A 19,263-nucleotide genomic window follows, 5' to 3' on the forward strand; every position below is an offset into this window, starting at 1 on the left:
GACGTCCCGGTGGCACTGCTTCCATTCACAATAACTGACAACAGCCAGGGAGGGCGCAGGCAGCCAATAGTGAGTGAGTGAGGGAGGCGTAGAGCAGGCTGGCCCCCACCGTGTGGCTCGGCTTCAGCGGCGTGTTGCGGATAGAAGCCCAGGCTAAAGCGGCGGTGTTGTCGCGGGGGAGGAGGCAGACAGCGAGTGGAGCCTTTGCAAATGGCGCGGGGACGATGACAGCTCCTTCTCTCCCTCCTGCACCAACCCCCACCATGGTGCATTTTCCCTCATCCTCTCTGCTGCCTTTTACACAGTTGACCACACCATGTTCCTCCAACATCCTCTCCTCAGCTGTCCAGCTCAGTGAGACTGCCATTCTTACAAATCAAATCATAGACAGAACATCTCCAGCAATTACTTCTTTTTCTGCCCACACACCGTTACCTCCAGAGTCCCAAGAGACTCAATCCTTGGCCCGCTCCTCTTCCTCATCTACATTCTGCCCTTTGGCAACATCATCTGAAGACATGACGTCAGCTCCCACATGTACACTGATGACACCCAGCTCTACCTCTCCAACACCACTCAAGACCCTTTACTGTGTTGTCAGACTGCTTGTCCAACATTCAGCCTTGGATGAGCTACAATTTCCTCCAGTTAAATATTGAGAAGACCAAAGCCATCATCTTCAGCACTCTATAACCTTGCCACTTTTTCCATCCCCTCCCCAGCCACTGTCTCAGGTTGAACCAAAGTGTTCGTGCCTTCAGTGTCCTATTTGACCCAGAGTTGAGCTTCCAACCCTTTATCATCAAAGACTTCCCACTACCATTTCCCTAACATAGCCCACATCCGCCCACGGATGCTAAAACTCCATTAACTGGCTTTATCACTTCCAGACTCAACTATTCCATTGCTTTCCTTAGCTGGACTCCCATTCACTACAATCAGTAAACTTCAGCTCATCAAAAACATTGCAGCCCATATCCTATCTGGCACCAAGTCCTGCTCAGTCATCACTCTTCTCCTTGCTGGCCTACATTGGCACCTGGAACTCCAATTTAAAGTTCTCATCCTCATGTTTAAAACCCCTACCCTCTCCCCCCTCCAGAACTCTCTTCCTCTGGCCTTCCCATTGTCAGCTCTGCCTTCAGCCACCTAGGCCCCATGCTCTGGAGCTCTCTCCCTAAACTCCTCTGGGTCTACCTACTCACCTTTAAGAACCACCTTAAAATCCACCTCTGACTATGCTTCTGTCACTCCTCCTAATACTCACCCTCTTCATCTCGGAGTCCGTTTCTGTCCGACGAGGTCTCCGTGAAGTGCCTTGAGAAAATGTTCTATGTTAAAAGCACCATATAAATGCAAGCTGTCATTTCAAATAAATGGGGACCTGGGTGTGTCGTAAAAGTTGGAGAAATCCAAATATGGCTTCTAGATCTTCAACTCGGTTACACTTTATACATGTAGTCTCACTTAACTTGGACTCAATAAGCTGAGGTTAAAAAAAAAAGTTGGTCGGTGTTCCAACTATTTTTTTTTAAAGTCCTGTGCAGCCAAATGGGTTTGCAGTGCGTCCCTTTGAACTCATAAAAATAGTTTTGCTGGTAATGAACTGAGGTTGCCATCTCACAAACTCACGCTTTATGTCTTTTACCCCCAACTGGATCTGTGGAGTGGGGGGAAAGAGTTTGTTTGATTCTGGAAGGCATTTATACCAATTGGAGCCAACAACAGAAAAAAAAAGTTTTCCAGGTGTAGGAGGGCTGGCCCAAAAGCAGACCTGGTTTGACACGAACACATCCGGCCTCAGAGTGAAATGTCAGGCTGAACTGGATAAGCTTTGTGCTTGTGTTTAAAACGAAGCCTTGGCTCTCCAAGCCGAAAGAGGTGAAGGAAAAGTTTAACCCAGCCGAACACCGACACCAGCCGGCTCCCTCATCCAAAGATAAATAAAGCATCGCTCCCGCACCCCACCCACTCTCCCTCTTCCTGAGCAACAGGCTCCAGCCTCGCCGCCCCCTGCCCCCACGCTCATTGGCCAATTCAGCCCCGCCAGCCCGCCTCCTTGGAGCGCTGACAGGGAAAGCTCGCGCCCGATTGGCCCGCCCGCCTGCCAATCAAACAGCTAACGCAGGTCCGGCCGTCCGGGCTCCGCATGACGTCAATCGCAGGTGGGGAGAATTTAGCTCCCAGCTGGAAACCTCTCCGGCCGAAAGTCGACTAAAGCGGCGTGAAAAGTGGCGGAAATTTCAACGGCCGAACTGCCCAGCCGGCTAGCTCGCCATCTGACACAACTTGGTCGGGCAAAGTTGCGATCAGGGGCGGTTTTGCGGTGAAGAAAGCCAGCGCGGGGCTGCGAATTCCCATTAGCGGCTTGCGTTTGACGTCAGTCGATACGAGTGCTGTGTGCTGCTCCGCCGGTGCTGCGCCTTTTTTGGAGAGAAAAAGAGATCGCGGGTCTGCGAGCCGAGTGAGAGCAGTTAGCCGGCCGGGAGGACCGCTGATGTGAGTGGAAATGTAACGACGGAGCCTGGGCTTTAAAACCCAATCCAACCCGGATCCGCTGGGCTGGGATTTCCCATTTCCTGTACTGGCGGAGGGATGCGAAGAGCTGCTGTTGTAAGAGAAGGGGCAGGTCTAATCTGTGGGAGACTAAAAATAGCAACATTGTATCTTTTTTATACAATTATTCATTTCGCGGCTGATACAGTATCCTCTGAGTGGTGAGTAAAAATAGCAACATTTCTGCTTCCCCTAGCCACCCGAATGTATCTACTTGGCAGGGAAATCTGAGCATGTTTGCAGTGAGGATATTTGCCTTTCCAGCCCCACAGCAATGACAGGAACAGCAGCCTAAGAGCTTCAGGGGGGCTGACTCTACACAGCACTGAGAATAATTCTTTACAGCCTTCAGCTAGTGTGTTTAAAAAAAAAAATATATATATATATTTTACTGGCAGAGGCAGTTTTTTTTCTCCCTTTTATTCTTGAGGTGATGTTACAGTGGGAATGAGTCGCTGCTCTCTTATTAACCCGGAAATATTCTGGCATGTTTGTCTATTTTTTTTCTTTTCCCCCCCTCCCTCCTCTTGAAGGATTTTTCTGACTGTTAAAGGACAGGCGAAAGTGAAGGGTTGGAAGTGTGCGGATATTCAAGATTTGAAAGTTTGGAAGCTGGATTGTCAGACCCACAGCCAAAAGAGCCAGAGGATTTAGTGAGCGTTTGGTAAGTTGAGCCAACCTACTTTTTTTTTAATTTGTTGCCTAAAAATGCTTGTTTTGGGGAACGTGTGTCTTTTACAAACGTGCACGTTTGTTTTTGGTGGCTTATTCCAGTGTTGTCATTGTGGGTACGTGAATGTGCTCTTTCACATCCTCAATCGACATGTAGATCAGTAAATTAGTCGAATCGCTCCACACTGAGCCCTTTGGCTGTCATGTATTCTTCAGGGGGCCGTGAAATTGCCCTGTTATGAAGTAATCCATCTAGTTTCCAAAACATTCAGTTACGTGTGCGGGTCGGGCGGTCTGGTTGAGGGCATTAATACAGCGAATATTGAAATTGCAGCCTCTTAAATCCGCACATCGCGTTATTGTTCAGTGTGGGGTTGATCAGGGAGATGAAAGTCCTATACAACTTCATAGTTTGACAGTTCAGCTAAATCATCATAGAGTAGGGAATTTAATTGTATTCCAAAGGGCTTCTAAACAATCGTGAATATGAAGGGTGCTAGTAGTTTGTTTCGTCGAGCAGTATTTCGATGGAACTACCTTATCGGTATATTCAGTACAGTTTAATCCCTTAGAGACCCTTTTATAAATTCCATATAGCGTTTATTGTGCATGATGATATTTGCTATTACGGTACACCACATTTCTGTAATCTTCCTTGCTTGGAGTTTAGGATTGTTGAAATAAGTTGCTTTTAAAGTAGCTTGAAATCAAATATTAACTACTCTTGGGAAAAATTGGGCTGCTAAAAGATTGTTTTGGATTCTTGATGGATGGTCTCATGGTATTACTAGTTAACGTTCAAATTTGTTACTTATTTGTTTTATCATTTGTTATGTAATGCAATATTGTGAACTTAATGATGATCAAAGTTAGAAAGATAGCTTCTGGACAGGCAGTAATCTCCAAGTTCATTTTTTGTCCATAGCTTTATCCAATGAGATGGGGCATTAAGTTACCCGATTTTGCAGTGTCTAATGTTCTCATGTTTGACTGGCTAGGTGCTACTGTTGTCAGTTTTTAATAATGCACAGTACACACTGAATTCTGGCACATTCTGACCTATTGTAAAATGCATTGTAATAAAGGGTTCCAACACAAAATTAGTTTTGATTGTATTACATAAGCTATACAAATCTATGGCGTGCAAGGTTCTAACTTATATGTTGTATATGGTGTACTCCAGACTGCAAAATGTAGAAGTACTCCTGAATACATGTGAAATGTGGTTTGCTTAGTTTTAGTTCCAATAAGGTTAATTTTTCCATTCTATTTGAAAATCTAAACCCAGATTTATCTTTTTGATATGAGAAGCAACTAGTGAATTCCAGCCTTGTGTAGTTCAACGGAAGGATTGTGTGAACATCAGGGTTTGGTCAATGTTACCTTGGTACAATAATGTGCACATGTATCTAGTCCTGCAACAAGTATTTGGGATTCATAAACGGCTAGGATTCTTCAACCAAAAATAGGTTAAAATGTGGAAAAACAACTGGAAAATTATTTTTTGAGATATGCTAGAAACTATTGGAGAATAATCACAATCCAAGTCGATGTCGATAATCAGAATAGCATATTGTGCCTATGGCCCATGACTGAATCTTTTGGTACATAGATTGCATACAACCAATGTGTCAGAACTAGGAACTACTGTAGCAGTGTAAATAATCTTATTTGAGTGATATGTTAAGGAACCAACTATGGGTAACGTTCTCTTTTTTAAAGTAGAGTTTTATTTTGTACACTAATATTTTAAAAAAATGTTTATAGATGGGTTTTGAATTGCTTTGATGACTGCGGAACATTTTCTTGATGTTTTTGGAATTTCCTTCGCTGTATATCAATCTTGAATTCAGTATACTCCTACATTTGCACGAGAGCACATTCCTGGTTGTTTGTTTTTTTTTGCATACTGAACTTTTTATCAATAACAAAGCTGTAGATTGGGTTGTGCGGTCTTTTGGGATAACCCGAGGATGTGACTGGGGCTACATAAATGCAGATCCTTTCCTTATTTACACACACGTTGTGAAAAATTGAACACACAAGTATTTTGGAAAACAATTGCAAAATGCTTTCTGCTAATTGGAAATGTTTAAGAAATGAAGTTGTGATATAAATATAATTGACCACTGTTTTTAGAAGGTTGTACAATTTTGCTGAATTGATGCTTGCACTATCTGGATGGTTCAATTATTTTAAGTAGAGTAACCATGTTCTGGTATGCATAGAATCAATATAAAGGACGTGTAGCATACTGTAAATCAGCATTTGTCGTACTTTTCAAACCAACTGATGTGCAGCTCCTCATGTACAGTACATACTATTAATGTGGTACAACAATGCAACCAGCATAGGCTTGGAGAGGTTTGCATGTTTGTAACACAGCTTGTGTCTTTTATTGCACATTTCGGCTGTAGATTTAACTTTCTGCACCTGCAACTGGTGTTTTTGAGTCATACATTGTGGTGAGGTTTGTAGCTGTTAATTCCTGTCAGAATTCGGGCTCTTATCTCCAGCAAAATGATACTGACTTCTAACTGTGCCTTGTAAAGTAAAGACGATTTTGGTCCCTGTTTTCTGTTCTGCAGTGATATTTGCTATAGAACAAAACAGCTGGAAAACATTGTGAGATCAGTTCAAGTACGTATTTACTCTGTTGTTGCTCACGGGACTTTCATATGGCTAAGGGCTGAATACGACGATTTCACTATGTATTTCTTTAGATGAGAGTGATTGCATTTTTGTTTTGATGGATTCAATTTGTATGTACAGGTAGCAGCTAGAAACCTTCAATAGCTCCTATTTTGGTCACGCTAATTAAGATAGCTATTTTGTACTCCTACTTTCTATTATATCTTAATTAATATGGCAATGACTTCAGGGGGTTCCAAACACAAGAAGTCGGAGGCTTGAAAGCAGTCAGTGGGTTTGTTGAGCTGCAAGGCTGATGGCTTAAATCTTTGAGATTTCTGTGTAATGTGACCAGGGGCTAAAACATAATATTAAGTGAGGAAGCCTTTGCACCTGATCACAGTCTGTCTGTTATGGTGGGGCCTGACTCAAGCTTGGCTACCTGCTGCTGTGGCAAGATATCTTTGAGACAAGTGGAGAGAAAGGTCAGGGATTAAGAGTCAAATCAAAAGGAGAAAGAAGCAAAACAGTGATTTAAAAAAAAAAAAAGCAAGCCTAAACTGCAACTGAAGTGGAATGAAGTGTTGGGAGGAAACAGGAAAGGGAAGAAGCAATTAAGGAACAACTAACAAAAATTAACCAGAGGATTACGCAGGCAATGAAATTAGGATTTTCCTGTTTGTTTTACTTAAGTGCGTGTAAATTGTAAATTATTCTAAAGAATATAGACTTCGTTTTTTTCCATCAATGGTATTAGGGGAATGTATGCATCCTGTGGTAATCATAGAATCACAGAAATGGTAGGCCAATTCTTTCCAGTGCTGATTTTTTTCAGTATAAATGCATTCTCGCTGCCTGGCCAACAATTGCTCAGTTACTGTAGAGCTTAAAATTAACCTTTGTAGAGCAATATGGGATTATCACTCGGCTCATTTTGCTTATTCGTACCAATATGCTGTGAGGTGGGGAGAAATTCCCATTGGAGCCAATATACTCTTAATATTGTAACAATACAATTCATGTGCAATGCTTTTAACTTCATACTCTCTCCATTACTAGCGACAGACTGCAATCAATGAGTGTTATATAGTTTAAAATGCCTTCTTTTGACACAACCCACAATTGGAAGAACAAAATCTGTGACTATTGTGCTTGGTGTGTTTTTAATAGCTCAAGTAGACACAAGTACAAAAACTTGGCACACCCACCTTCAAGCTGTACTGAAAACCTAGTGACAGCATTCCAAGAAGTCCTACAATGTTGTGCTGGTGTACTAACCAATCATGCACACTAGGCTACTGTAGTTCATGTTCTTGAGGGAACGAATATTTTTGCTGAAGCTTATTTAACCAGTCAAACTAAACAGACTATTAATCAGTGATCAGGACATTCGGACCAGTAATCTCTAGTCAGTACTGACTCAAATAACTTTTGTGGGGTGGTTATCTTATAGCGGCTCAATAAAGTACGTGCAAGAGCTGCACTTCTCTACAGAACGTAAGCAAACAAAAAAAAAAAAATCCTGATTTAACATTTTTAACTTGCAGGACAAACGGGGTGGAAATTTCTGAATCCCAGCATCGCAGCGGGTGGCTTAATGAAAAATCATGGGCGCAAGGCCCCCCGATTTTTCTGTCCATTGATAGTAACAGAGGGACAATCTCCAGCAAAGCAGCCTTGTTTTTCTGAGAAGTCGCCCGCTGTGGGTCCCACCAGTGGCACAACACCTTGTCAAATGCTGCCATGCCCACTTGGTTTAATCTGATCCTCTTGCCAAATTCAGATGGCGACTGAATTCAGAATAACATGCGTTTTCCAGGCTTCCCCAGTGCGCAGTGAGTAAAAGCATTATGTGGTGCAGAACTGAGCAGTACAACCAAGATATTTGCAGGATAGCAAAATACTGCGGATGCTGGAAATCCGAAATAACAACAGAAAATGCTGGAAAAACTCAGCAGGCCAGGCAACATCCGTGGAGAGAGAAATAGAGTCAACGTTTCAGGTCGAAACCCTTCGTCAGGACTGAAAAAGCACAGGAAATGAAACCGATTAAAAGGCCAGTTTGGGGGCTGGCAAATGGGGATGAGAGAACAAAAGAGAAGTGAAGAGACATTAAGAGGTATTGAAAACCAGACGAGATGGTGATCGGACTAGTGGAGAGACAAAAGACGGCTCTAGATTAGGTGTGAAATGCGCTGGTAGAATGGGAGACAGCTGCCATGTGGGAGAGAAAAAAAGGGGGAAGGGCACAAAACAAAGGTGTGGATAAAAAATATATGTAAAAATGTAATGGGGGCCGAGGTTATGATCTGAAATTGTTGAACTCGATATTTGCAGAGTGGATCACCAGTCTACATTTGATTTAATCACAGCCAGGGTACGGTGGAGGTGCTACAATTGGCCTTAACACCCTGGGTTAGGTTTCCCACTTCTGACGGTGATAGCTGTTACAAAGTGTGCACGTTTAGACATTGGGTGAGGGTGTGATGGCCAGGCTTTTCTGCTTGTGTGTTTGCTACGCATGATATTACCCATGAGTATAGAAGTGGAAAGCCCCGACTAATCTGCCTTGTGCACAATGCTGTCCATAGATAAATAGGCTGCTGACGAACCATCAAGGTACACCTGAAGAATGGTGACTTCGGTGATGAAGCAGTAGACTGCCAGCTATGGTACCATAGACCATTATGAGGCACTGCATTAGCAGAATATTGCAGGGAAAGGAATGGGTTCAGGAGAGAACCAGGGTTATATTTGAATAAACTGTTCTTCTGAAAACCATCACAATAATGGAATGATTCCACCAATCAATCGTTAAACAAATAAGATGTTTATTCAGATATTGTATTGTACAGCCTACTTGGAAAGAAAGAACATACATTTATATAGTGCCTCTCATGACCTCAGGATGTCCCAAAACGATTTATAGCCAATGACGTACTTTTGAAGTGTAGGCACTGTTGTAATGTAGGAAACGCAGCAGTCAATTTGTGCACAGCAAGCTCCCACAAACAGCAACGTGATAATGCCCAGATAATTTGTTTTAGTGCTGTTGATTGAGGGATAAATTTTGGCCAGGACACTGGGGAGAACTCCCCTGCTCTTCAAAATAGTGCCATGGGATCTTTTGCATCCACCTGAGAGGGAAGACAGGGCCACAGTTTAACAGCACCTCCGACAGTGCAGCACTCCCTCAGCACTGCGCTGGGAGTGTCGGTCTAGATTTCTGTGCTCCAAGTCCCTGGAGTGGGACTTGAACCCACAACCTCCTGAGTCAGAGACGAGAGTGCTACCCACTGAAAAAGCAGCTTGCCAATTAAGCCATTTTTGAAAATTGAACAGTTGCAATTTTTTTTTGTTTTTGTTCTTTCCATTTGTCAATTTTTCAAAACACTTTCTCTTCAGCAGTGAGTGTTGATGCAATTTGTGTAGTAGCTCAAAGCAGTTACTGGGGCTGACCATCATTAGTAGAGATGGGCATAAATCTAAGGATGATTCAGTACCAACTCCATATGTTAATTTGGTACTCTCACTGCTAAAACTAATATAACCACCTCCCAGATAAAATAAAATAGAACACAACAATATGATTACCATTTATTTTTTGTTCTGTTATAATAGGTCCTGGTGGGTTTTTTTTAAAGGAACAAATCACATTTCCATATCTCTGCACTCCAGACTTAACTACTTGGCTCACATCAGCATCTTTATTGCATTATTTTGGCACACAAATTCTGATTTCTGCCTTTCTTCCTGTAGCACCCAGAAGGTTGTGGGTTCAGATCCCATTCCAGAACTTGAACAGACAACCTAGGCAGACCCGTCAGTGCAGTCTTTTGAATTCCACATTAAACAAAGGCCCTGCCTGCCTGTTGAGGTCAAAGATCCCATGGCACTATTGCTCCTTAGCTAACCCCACCAAAAAGCACATTAGCTCAATTTCTGTTTGTGGGAGCTTGCTGTGTACAATTGGCTGCCTCTTTTGCCTACATAACAATGGTGACTGTAATTCATTGGATGTGGGACGCTATGAGATCTCCTGACTATGCAAATAAAAATTATTTTGTTCTATATCTGCTTACAAGCCTCTGCCGATGGTCCTCTGTGTTACTGCATAGCAGAGTATGAGAGTAACCTGGGGTGGCTTAGAACATAGTCAGAACAGCAAGGTGAACGATTTCCCTTAAGCTTGCAGTCAACTCCGTTAGATGCACCGGGATTGGTTAGGAAGTCTCATGGCTACACCTTTTAAATGCAGAAATATCCTCTAACTTGTATCGGGGCTAACAGATGGCTGGGAGGGTTGTAGCACACTCGAGATGTAGATGATCACAGAAACCACGTGAATGAATCTGAAGTCAATTATAAACTCTCACTGAACCTTGAATATTTTACAGCCATCTCAACACTCAATTTTTATTTTTGTGATATGTGCCTTTTTCTCTTTGTTCATTTTGCTGTTGAAGCTCGTACTTCGATATGCTGCTAGATTTTCCCTACTGCTGACATTGTGACTGTTGAATTTTGTTACATGGTTTTGTATCATTTCATGGGGAAAACATGTGTTTTTAAAAAAAGAAATCATTTTAAGATTTGGTTGACAGAGCAAGTCCTTGTGTCAGCTGGCAAGAGGAGGGTATTACCTTAAAAAAAAATCCTCCTGTACAGAGGGGTGTGTGTGTGTGTGTGTGTATTTGTATAACTTTTTCAGTTTTATGTTGCTATCCTATTGAATAGTGTTGACTTCGAAGGTGCTGGAAAGTTTGGTTGAGATTTGAATTGAGCGTTTCCACCATGTTTTATTTCAGATTGTGCTTAACCTACATTTTTTAAGCTATGTGGATAATGCTATAAGTAGTGGATAAATACCATTCTTCAAAACTGCAAAGATGTGATTAGAATGTGAACAATCTATTCATATAACTTGTGCCATTTCAATGTGTAACACAATCTGCTAGTAATTTTTCACATACTTCCCCATAACTATTTTGAAAATGGTATAACATGCACTTTTTTGGAATACAAAATTCAGCAGAACAATATTGTATTGTAAATCTAGTGTTTTGCCAATATGTTCTGATACAAGTTACTGTCTAGAGAGTATCTTAATGGTGACTTAAAACATACCTTCAATAGTGAAATAAAATTACAGTGGAACAAAAAAACCCCAAAAGTGCAGGGTATGTGATCAGCACCTGTTATGCCTGTCATCAATCAAGGTCAGAACCAAGGATTTTTTTTTTTATATCATTGCTGTCCAAAGATCATAGTTCTATCAGGATCTTTAATGCTCCCTTTACTGGCCTCATCTTGTGGTTTTTCTATGTTTACGTTTTGTTGAACAAGCTGTTGAGGGCCCAAGCTCCCCCACAGTATACGTCTGTTATGGGTGCATTCTTTCTCATCCCACCTGCAGTGGGTAACCTTCCATACTCTGCCACCTGTGGTGATAATCTGCACACTTTCCATCAGTCAGGATTCCTACAGCCCCCTAACCATAACGTTAAGTACTCTACTACCGCTTGGGAATCTGAAGAAGCGTAGGCAGGCCTCGAAGTTATTTCAGCTGGTGATGTGCTTCAGAAGACATGTCTGACACTGTCCAGTTTGTACACTTGCATTAAGGATTTTGGGATTAAATGTCCATCCCATCCTTTGCACTTTGCAATGGCACCAAAATCTCCTTGATTCACGACAGCACTAGTTTGCCAATTATCCAATCTTTCCAGTTATACACAGTAATGAGGAAGACTTTTATTCATCTGTGGCCGAGTCTGCTGTTTAGTTATCACTTTCATCTTATTGAAGTTAGCCATCCATGCTAGCACCAGTCATGGCCAGTTGTTACCATTGAGGCAGACTTCCCCTTGCTGGTCCATGGAGCAGGTGCATCTCGGCTTCTTAAAACTTCACACATACTCTGAATAGTGGTGACTTGTATCTTCCATGTTTCTTTGACAAAAGCCCTGGATGGTGGCACCTATCTCTGGACTAATGAATGACAATTAATAGTCCATTTCGGTCACAAATTGAAAGCTCAAAGGCTTTGAACCTTGCTTTGTTTCTGTGGCATATGTTGTGATTTGTAGAAGATTATTTTTTAATGGTGCTGATTTTTTTTTTTGCCAAACTGTTCAACAACCAGTTCAGCAGCTTTTTGGATTTGGGCTACTTGGCCTTTGGATCGTGTTGAGTTTTGCTTGAAGAATGCAAGTTCCCCAAGAGTTTGCTCTCTTTGCGAGTTGAACACTGGACTTTTCACATGCAGCTGCTCCATTTTACTAATGTTCTGCAGCCTCCATTATCTTCACCCCAAAGTTATCAGTGTAGCCTTTTCTTTTCTGGAACGCTTTGAGTCCGTTTAAGCTTTGCTTCTAGTACCTTCGCTTCTGCAATTCGCCACTGCAAGATATTCTCAGGATGTGCATGTCTTCACATAATACTGCACAGGGGATCTTGGTGTACTTCAGTTACTTGCAACAGATACAAAAAGAGCAGTGTGCAGATTACGTGGAATTTTTCTCATTTAAGGTTATTTTCATCCTATTGCTCACATTCAAAGATTAATTTTTCTTTCCAAGTTGAGTTTTCTTGGGCTCATTCACTCAGTTGCCTTGGTCACAGTGGAGCCGTGTTTGTGTGTTAATGACAATTTCTCAGTAATTTGAAATATGATTATGGAATTTTTTCGTAATGATCTCTTAAGTGATGGCATGAGTGCACACGTCATGTAGGATAATCTCAAAGTAGCTTCAGGCATTTGGTAAGACATGGGTGCTTGAATTCGGGGACTTTCCACTCCGCTTTGCTGTAATTGCTGTAACTATTACAGGTGAAAGTGTAACACATCTACAGGGTCCAGGTCATGTTCATGACGAGTGTGAAATATGTTACTGTCTTGTAACACAAGTCATCTATAATACATTGAAAATGGTGAGTGGCCTCAGGATTGTAATGGAATAGCACCTGCTGGTGGGGCAATAAGCATAACATTAGGTGACCAATTGATTGCCATCAAACAAACACACAGGCCGCGATTTTTTTCATTGGAGACGGGTTGGGCGCAGGTCAGGTGGTTTCCGGCTTCCAGTCCCACCCCCAACTGCATCCGGCCCACAGGCGTGATTTTACGTCAATTGGCATTGTTAAGCCCACCCTGCTGGCTTGCCAGCCAATTAAGAGGAAGCCAGTCAGATGATGTCATTTGATGATGCGTCAGCTGCTGCTTTTCTTAAAGGGACCACGCGCAATTTTTTTTTTTTGACAGCTGATTTCTCAGTGTATGACAGCATTGAGGTGCTACAAACACTGACAATCACTGTACAAAGGTGAGCTCTTACACCTAGGCTCTCCAATGACTCCCTCCATAGGCTGGAATAAATGGCAGCTGCAGGTGAGGTGACAGAAGCGATCTGTCACTGATGAGAGAGGTTCTCCCAATGAGGTGGCACTGGACATGGATTTCAAAACTTGTTGCCTAAAGAAATGTGTAAATGCTTTAAAAATGAATTTCCCAACGTTTTCTTACCTCTGAGACTCACCAGTGCACCATTGGATCCTTCACACCACTTCTGCAGCTGTCATCAATCCAGAAACATTACAGCAGAGTGACAACATGTCACACTTACCTGGCGTGGTGTCCGGACATCGGGAAACCCGAGGAAGAAGCGGCAAAATTAAAAAATAGCCTGTCAACTACTATCAACTAATTGTTAATAGGCAGGTAATTGGCTTTAATTCTCTTTCCACCGCTAGGTGTCGGGTCCATGTGCAAATCGGGGACCCGACACTTGGGAAAATTATTTGGAGGCAGGTTGACAATGGGATCGCAACCCGCCGTCAATCAAAATTTTTTGACCCGCCTCCAAACCTGCCCTCTAAGCGCCGGTAAAATCCAGCCCACAGCCTCTCGGGTATGACTGCCCCCTCTCTTCCCCTCCCGGCTGAACAAGCTCTTGCCCCCCAACACCAAGGCTTTCAACCCCCGCCCCCCACAGACAAACTGAGCAAGATTTTTGCCTGCAACCCCCCCCCCCCCCCCCCACAACCACTGAGCAAGATTTCAAACCCATGTCTTTTTTCCCCCCCCCTTTACGGTAAGCCCCCTCCCCAACTGCATTTCCTATTCCCGCCCCCCACCCACTAGCTGTATTTCTCCTTCCTCAATTGCTGGCTGTTCCATACCTCAACCCTCCTTCTCCTGTGGATCGGAATCCCCCTTCCTCAGAAATTCCTTCCTCCATCCCTCCCTCCCTCGTGCTATCTCCCCTGCCCCCTTTCTCTGCTACTCTTCTCTCTCCCTTGTTCCTCTTGTTCCTCTCCTGCCTCCCCTCCCTTCTGCCTTCCCCGCCTCTTCTCCCCTCCTTAATGCTCTTCTCATTCTTCTCATTTTGATTATCTATATAGGTTCCATTTATCTCCCATCCTCTAACCCTGCTTAACCTAAAACATTCAAATTGGTCTGGACTACCAGTGTGCAATGCCACGGGAGATTGACTATCACCTATATGATACTCCATACATCTGCATTTATTATGAAAATCCAATAAATATGATTCAACTCCTTGAAACTGAGCTGAAGGTGTTCAAAGAAAGTATCAATTTTAAGTCTGCATTTTCTTATTAGATTTGAGTCGCTTCATATTACCGGAAACTTTTTTTATCCGGCACCAACGGGACCGGCGTGGTGCCGGTTGATCAAAAAGTCCGGATTACAGAGAGGTATACTTGCCAAGGTACGAGAGCCCTGTACACAGCCACAGATCCAGGAGCCCCGGTTACACAGCACTTGTGCAGGAGTCCCGGTTACACGGCCACAGATCCAGGAGTCCCGGTTACACGGCCACTAATATAAAGTAAAACTTACCTGAACCTAATCCTGAATTTTGCCGGTTAAGAGAGATTTCCGGCTATTTAGGCGCCAGTTAAAAGAGAGTTTCCTGGAATATGAAGCCACTCAAATCTAATGGTGAATTCACTGTACCCGTGCTTCCAGCAGGAGCAGTGCAAGTTGGAGGATTGTTGCTGGGGTGTTGTGGTCCCTTTGAGTGTGGCTTCCTGCTGGGGATTTTACCCTCTTGTATACAACCAGATAACTACGCAAAAAAGTATTTCTCAATAAAATGCTCTTTTTGTCAACTTGCATTTGCTGATTTATAAAGTTCGTCTTGTGTCAGTCTTGTGGTGAGAGGGGAACCCTCCTCCCTTACCAATTGCATGATGTGCTGTGGCCTAAAACTCCGTTGCCAATTCAAATTGAAGGTAACAAGCTCCAATAGCAACATTCAATAACGGAAAATCAAAAATAAGTATATTTTGTCCACAGTAGAATCCAGGCACTGTGACCCAGATGAATGAACCATGCTGACTGGTTAGCTAATGTTGCCTGACTATTCTGTTTGATCTTTACACTTGAGGTTTGTGACCTAATTGGCATCCCCAAGTGGTTTACAGCCTTGTCGTGTACTCCTAAATGTCTATTCTATTTTGTGAAGCAGAGTAAAGGTAGGCAACTGGTTTGGATTAGTTGGTTGGGAATAAGTTCTGGGTGTCTGTCACCTGAATCAAAATGTTTGATTTATTTAAATAGTTAAAAGAAATACTTGCATTCATATAGCGCCTTTCACAACCTCAGGACATTTCAAAGCGCTTTAGAGCCAATTAAGTACTTTTTTGAAGTGTAGTCACGATTGTAATGTAGGAAACGCGGCAGCCAATTTCTGCACAACAAGCTCCCACAATCGGCAATGTGATCATGATCAGATAATCTGTTTTAGTGATGTTGATTTGAGGGATAAATATTGGCCCTGATAACTCCCCTGCTCCGCTTCAAAATAGTGTCATGGGATTTTTTGCGTCCACCTGAGGGGGCAGACGGGGCTTAAGTTTAACATCTCATCTGCAAGACGGCACCTCTGACAGTGCAGCACTCCCTCAGTACTGCACTGGAGTGTCAACCTAGATTTGTGTGCTCCAGTCTCTGGAGTGGGACTTGAACCCACAACCTTCTGACTCAGAGGCAACAGTGCTGCCCACTGAGCCACGGCTGACACACTAAAGTTAAAGGTTGCCACTTTTTAGGCAAGTCCAAAAGCGGGCAGCGTTGGGATTGGGTAGGGGCTGTGACGTTTGCTTTGCTAATGATGAAAACTCATTGAAAACCTCAAGTTCAACTAATGCCTCCACATGATGTGAAAGAGATGTACTAAGGGAAAATGTAAGCTTTGTTTTAAAAATTGGAACTTTTAGTGTCTAGTTTTTATTTCAGAAATGTCCAGCCACATGCATTGGAAAAGCTGGACTTTTGGTCAAAAACAAAATGGGCGACAACCCTGAAATAGGTACTCTGCATGCTGCTAATAGACATACCAAAGAACATAGTCCATTTATTTTCATGCCTCTAAGATTAATTTCCCTACCTTTTATAGCACCAGATCTTTTATTGAGATGAGCTTCAGAATTGGTCCTGCACAGCTGCAGAGCTGAAAGTCCCTTGTGCAATTTCCCATATTACTGTAAAGTACTATATTTATAAAATATATGAACCGAGCATATTCTAGGAGCACACAGCTGCAAACTGCAGTATAGAATTTTTCTATTACTCAAGAATTGAACTAAAACTAATGAGCTGTGTTGAGCTCGGTTGCGACATATAAATTGTAGGTCTCGGTTGGCAACCATGTATCCTGCTCCTATCCTGTACCTTCAGTGATGGCTCGTATCTGGGAATCTGTTTTATGTAAGCACTCCCAATACTTAGAGATACTTCATTAGGATTTATTTGGAAGTTAATAATTAAGTGGTACTGTTGCTTGGCATTGGCTTTTGAACTGGGACAGAAAACTGCACCAACCTTTTGTGAAGCATTAATAATTTAATTCCGGATTTCCTTTTGCAAAACCTGTTTTTCAAGGTACTGCCAATGTCTGGTGCATAACCTAAGATCTCAGTAAAATCCTGTGTTAAGTCTCGTTCCATGTTTTGAGGGCATCAAAACGCTGCATAAAGTTGTCAGTTTTATACTACACTTTACAGCAATCTTGTGTGCTGTTGTAACTGACTTTGAGAAATATACTTTGTGTAAAATAAATTGATCCGTCCTAGTTTTCTAAACTTCAGATTTCTTAAACTATCGCTAAATCTATTTTTTAATTTTATTTTAATATTTTCCTGTGGACTACGCTAAATAAATGCAAGTTATTGTTGTTGTTGTACTTGTTTACACTCAGCTTGACATTGGAATTAACTTTGGTCCCTAAACTGATAACAGCTAGCGATAAATGAAATTAAACTCCAGTGAGAGCCTCATGATTTTACTGGTTGAATCTAAATAATGTTGAAGGTAGTTATCAGAAGATCCTGAAAACTGGGTTATGGCTATTTCCAATTGAAGCTGATATTTGTTTTTTAACCAGCAATAGAATTTTACCTTGTTCTTTATTTAAAATACAAACACTCTTGCGCTAATATGGCTTCTGCAGCACCCGATTCTAATTGTTTCTGGCAGCCCCATGTTAATGATATTTGTTATCCTGTGGGCTCCAAATTACTGGTACTGTGAGGATTCGATCGAAAGTGTTTAAATTCTTGGGTTATGTGAAGAAGGGAAGGAAAGTGCAGCTGTTGTCATACCAATCAAATAGCGGGACTGTTGCAGCCATGGCGAGGTCTGTGGCTTTTCCGCTTTTCTTTTCATCCCGAAGGAGTAAAGTATGAATCTTAGGTTGGGAGGAGAAGGAAGAGGGCTGGACTGGACTGACCTGGAGGCAAGAAAATGAATAAAAGAGGAAAGGAATGAACAAAACCTCATGTTGATCACAATAAATGGTTTTGATTAACATTTACCTTTTTTTTTACTGTGGATTGACGGAAATTGCAGATACTGTATAATGTAACGTAACATAATTTTATAGGTGATTCCTGGCCCAGCAGGTTGGTGCACCGGCGTGCATCACCACTGCTCGTGCCCACAATTCCACCGTCCTTTTAGATTCTGGGGGAGGTGTTGAAGCCTTTCTCCGAGAATAATAATAATAATAATAATTCAACTTTATTGTCATTGTACAATGCACAAGTACATGAACAATGAAATGTGATCTTGCAAGCTCCAATGAGTCCAGTACAAATAACATTAACATTAAACGTAAATAGCACCGTCCTGGGAGAAGCAAAGCCACTGCGTCTGTGCGCGCCGCCATTCCATTTCCACCATTCCTCCTGTCCGACAATCTTCAGCCCAACGCCCGGGCCTGCTCACCAGCCGCCCCTCCCGGGGCTCCTTCCGTGACCTTCTCACCAACCGCCCCTCCTCGGGGCTCCTTCCGTGACCTTCTGCACCTGGGTGGGTGGGTCAGCACAATCTCCTATTGTTCACTTCTTCAGAGAAGAGTTCTAGAGTGGCATTTGTAGATGGATTCCCACCTGCTCAGCTGGGGAATGCTTGACTGCGTTGGTAGGAACCCTAAAAATGGAGAATAGTGGCATAGTTTCATGCAAGACTTCCAAATGAGCAGATTTGTATTGGTGGATACATACAGCATGCACTTTTGATGATGCATTTCTAGTGAACCTCATTCACTGAACTCCCGGGTAGAGCCCTGGCTTAAGGCATTTCACTCTATGGAGTTCCATTTACTCGGGTCTATTCCTTCTCTTCCACACTTCCTCCAAAATAATGGATTTGCAGTTACTGCTGTGGGAGAATATTTCTTTCTTATGGTATTTGTAGTAGAACCTGTAAATGTGTGTACGATTTCACTATAAATAATGCTCAGGAGAAATCTTCATCCATGCAATGCAAGTATTGATTTTTTTCTGTTTTTGTTGTGTTTGCAAGTGTGATCAAAGAAATTATTCACGTTGTATTTGATATTTGCTGCCATGCTTCTTTGTGAGTGCTTACAATTCATCCTCATCTCATATGTTTTTTCTTGCTTCATGCTGTCACATTATAATATGCTATTCTGCCGACACAACTTTGCAGAAATGCTGAAGCATTTATTTTTGATTGTGTAACTCGCTGCTCATGAAATTTAGAGACTATACTCAGGCTCATCCTCTCAATGTATAGTCATCAACCTAGTTCTTATGGTGGGTCATGGCTCCTACTGTCAAGGAGAGCAATCTAATTCATGCTTTTATTTGAGAGCTTGCTGATGAGGTTTAATGACGCTCATTGATTAGCTCTCTGCTCAATAAACCCCAGTGATGTCATGCACACTCTTGGAAAACACAAAGAGCTTTAGGAATCTGTCTTCATTTTACTCTTGAAAGATGTGACCGCATTATTGCACATGGTAATCCCATTAATCCACCCACAGTAGTTTTCAACTAGATTTGTTGTGCCATAGAATTATTTATTTAGCATGATGATCAAGTTAAAATAATTTCAATTTAATGTATCAT

The 19,263-nt window shown here is 42.3% G+C and overlaps 1 protein-coding gene across 6 annotated transcripts in view; it reads left to right on the top strand.

Moving 5' to 3' along the window:
- The first annotated feature begins 2,397 nt into the window (after positions 1–2,397).
- The window catches only part of mef2aa (myocyte enhancer factor 2aa), a 225,562-nt gene continuing 208,696 nt past the window's right edge, over positions 2,398–19,263 (top strand). For 2 of the 6 annotated variants that reach the window (XM_085968807.1, XM_085968813.1), the window contains exon 1: positions 2,730–3,220. The gene's annotated coding sequence lies outside the window, so the exon portion shown is untranslated. The other 4 variants (XM_085968812.1, XM_085968815.1, XM_085968809.1 and 1 more) reach the window with 3 other exon arrangements.

Source organism: Somniosus microcephalus, chromosome 27, assembly GCF_052327205.1.
Source record: "Somniosus microcephalus isolate GS21.2 chromosome 27, FLI_Smic_1.0, whole genome shotgun sequence".
Classification (NCBI taxonomy): Eukaryota; Metazoa; Chordata; class Chondrichthyes; order Squaliformes; family Somniosidae; genus Somniosus; species Somniosus microcephalus.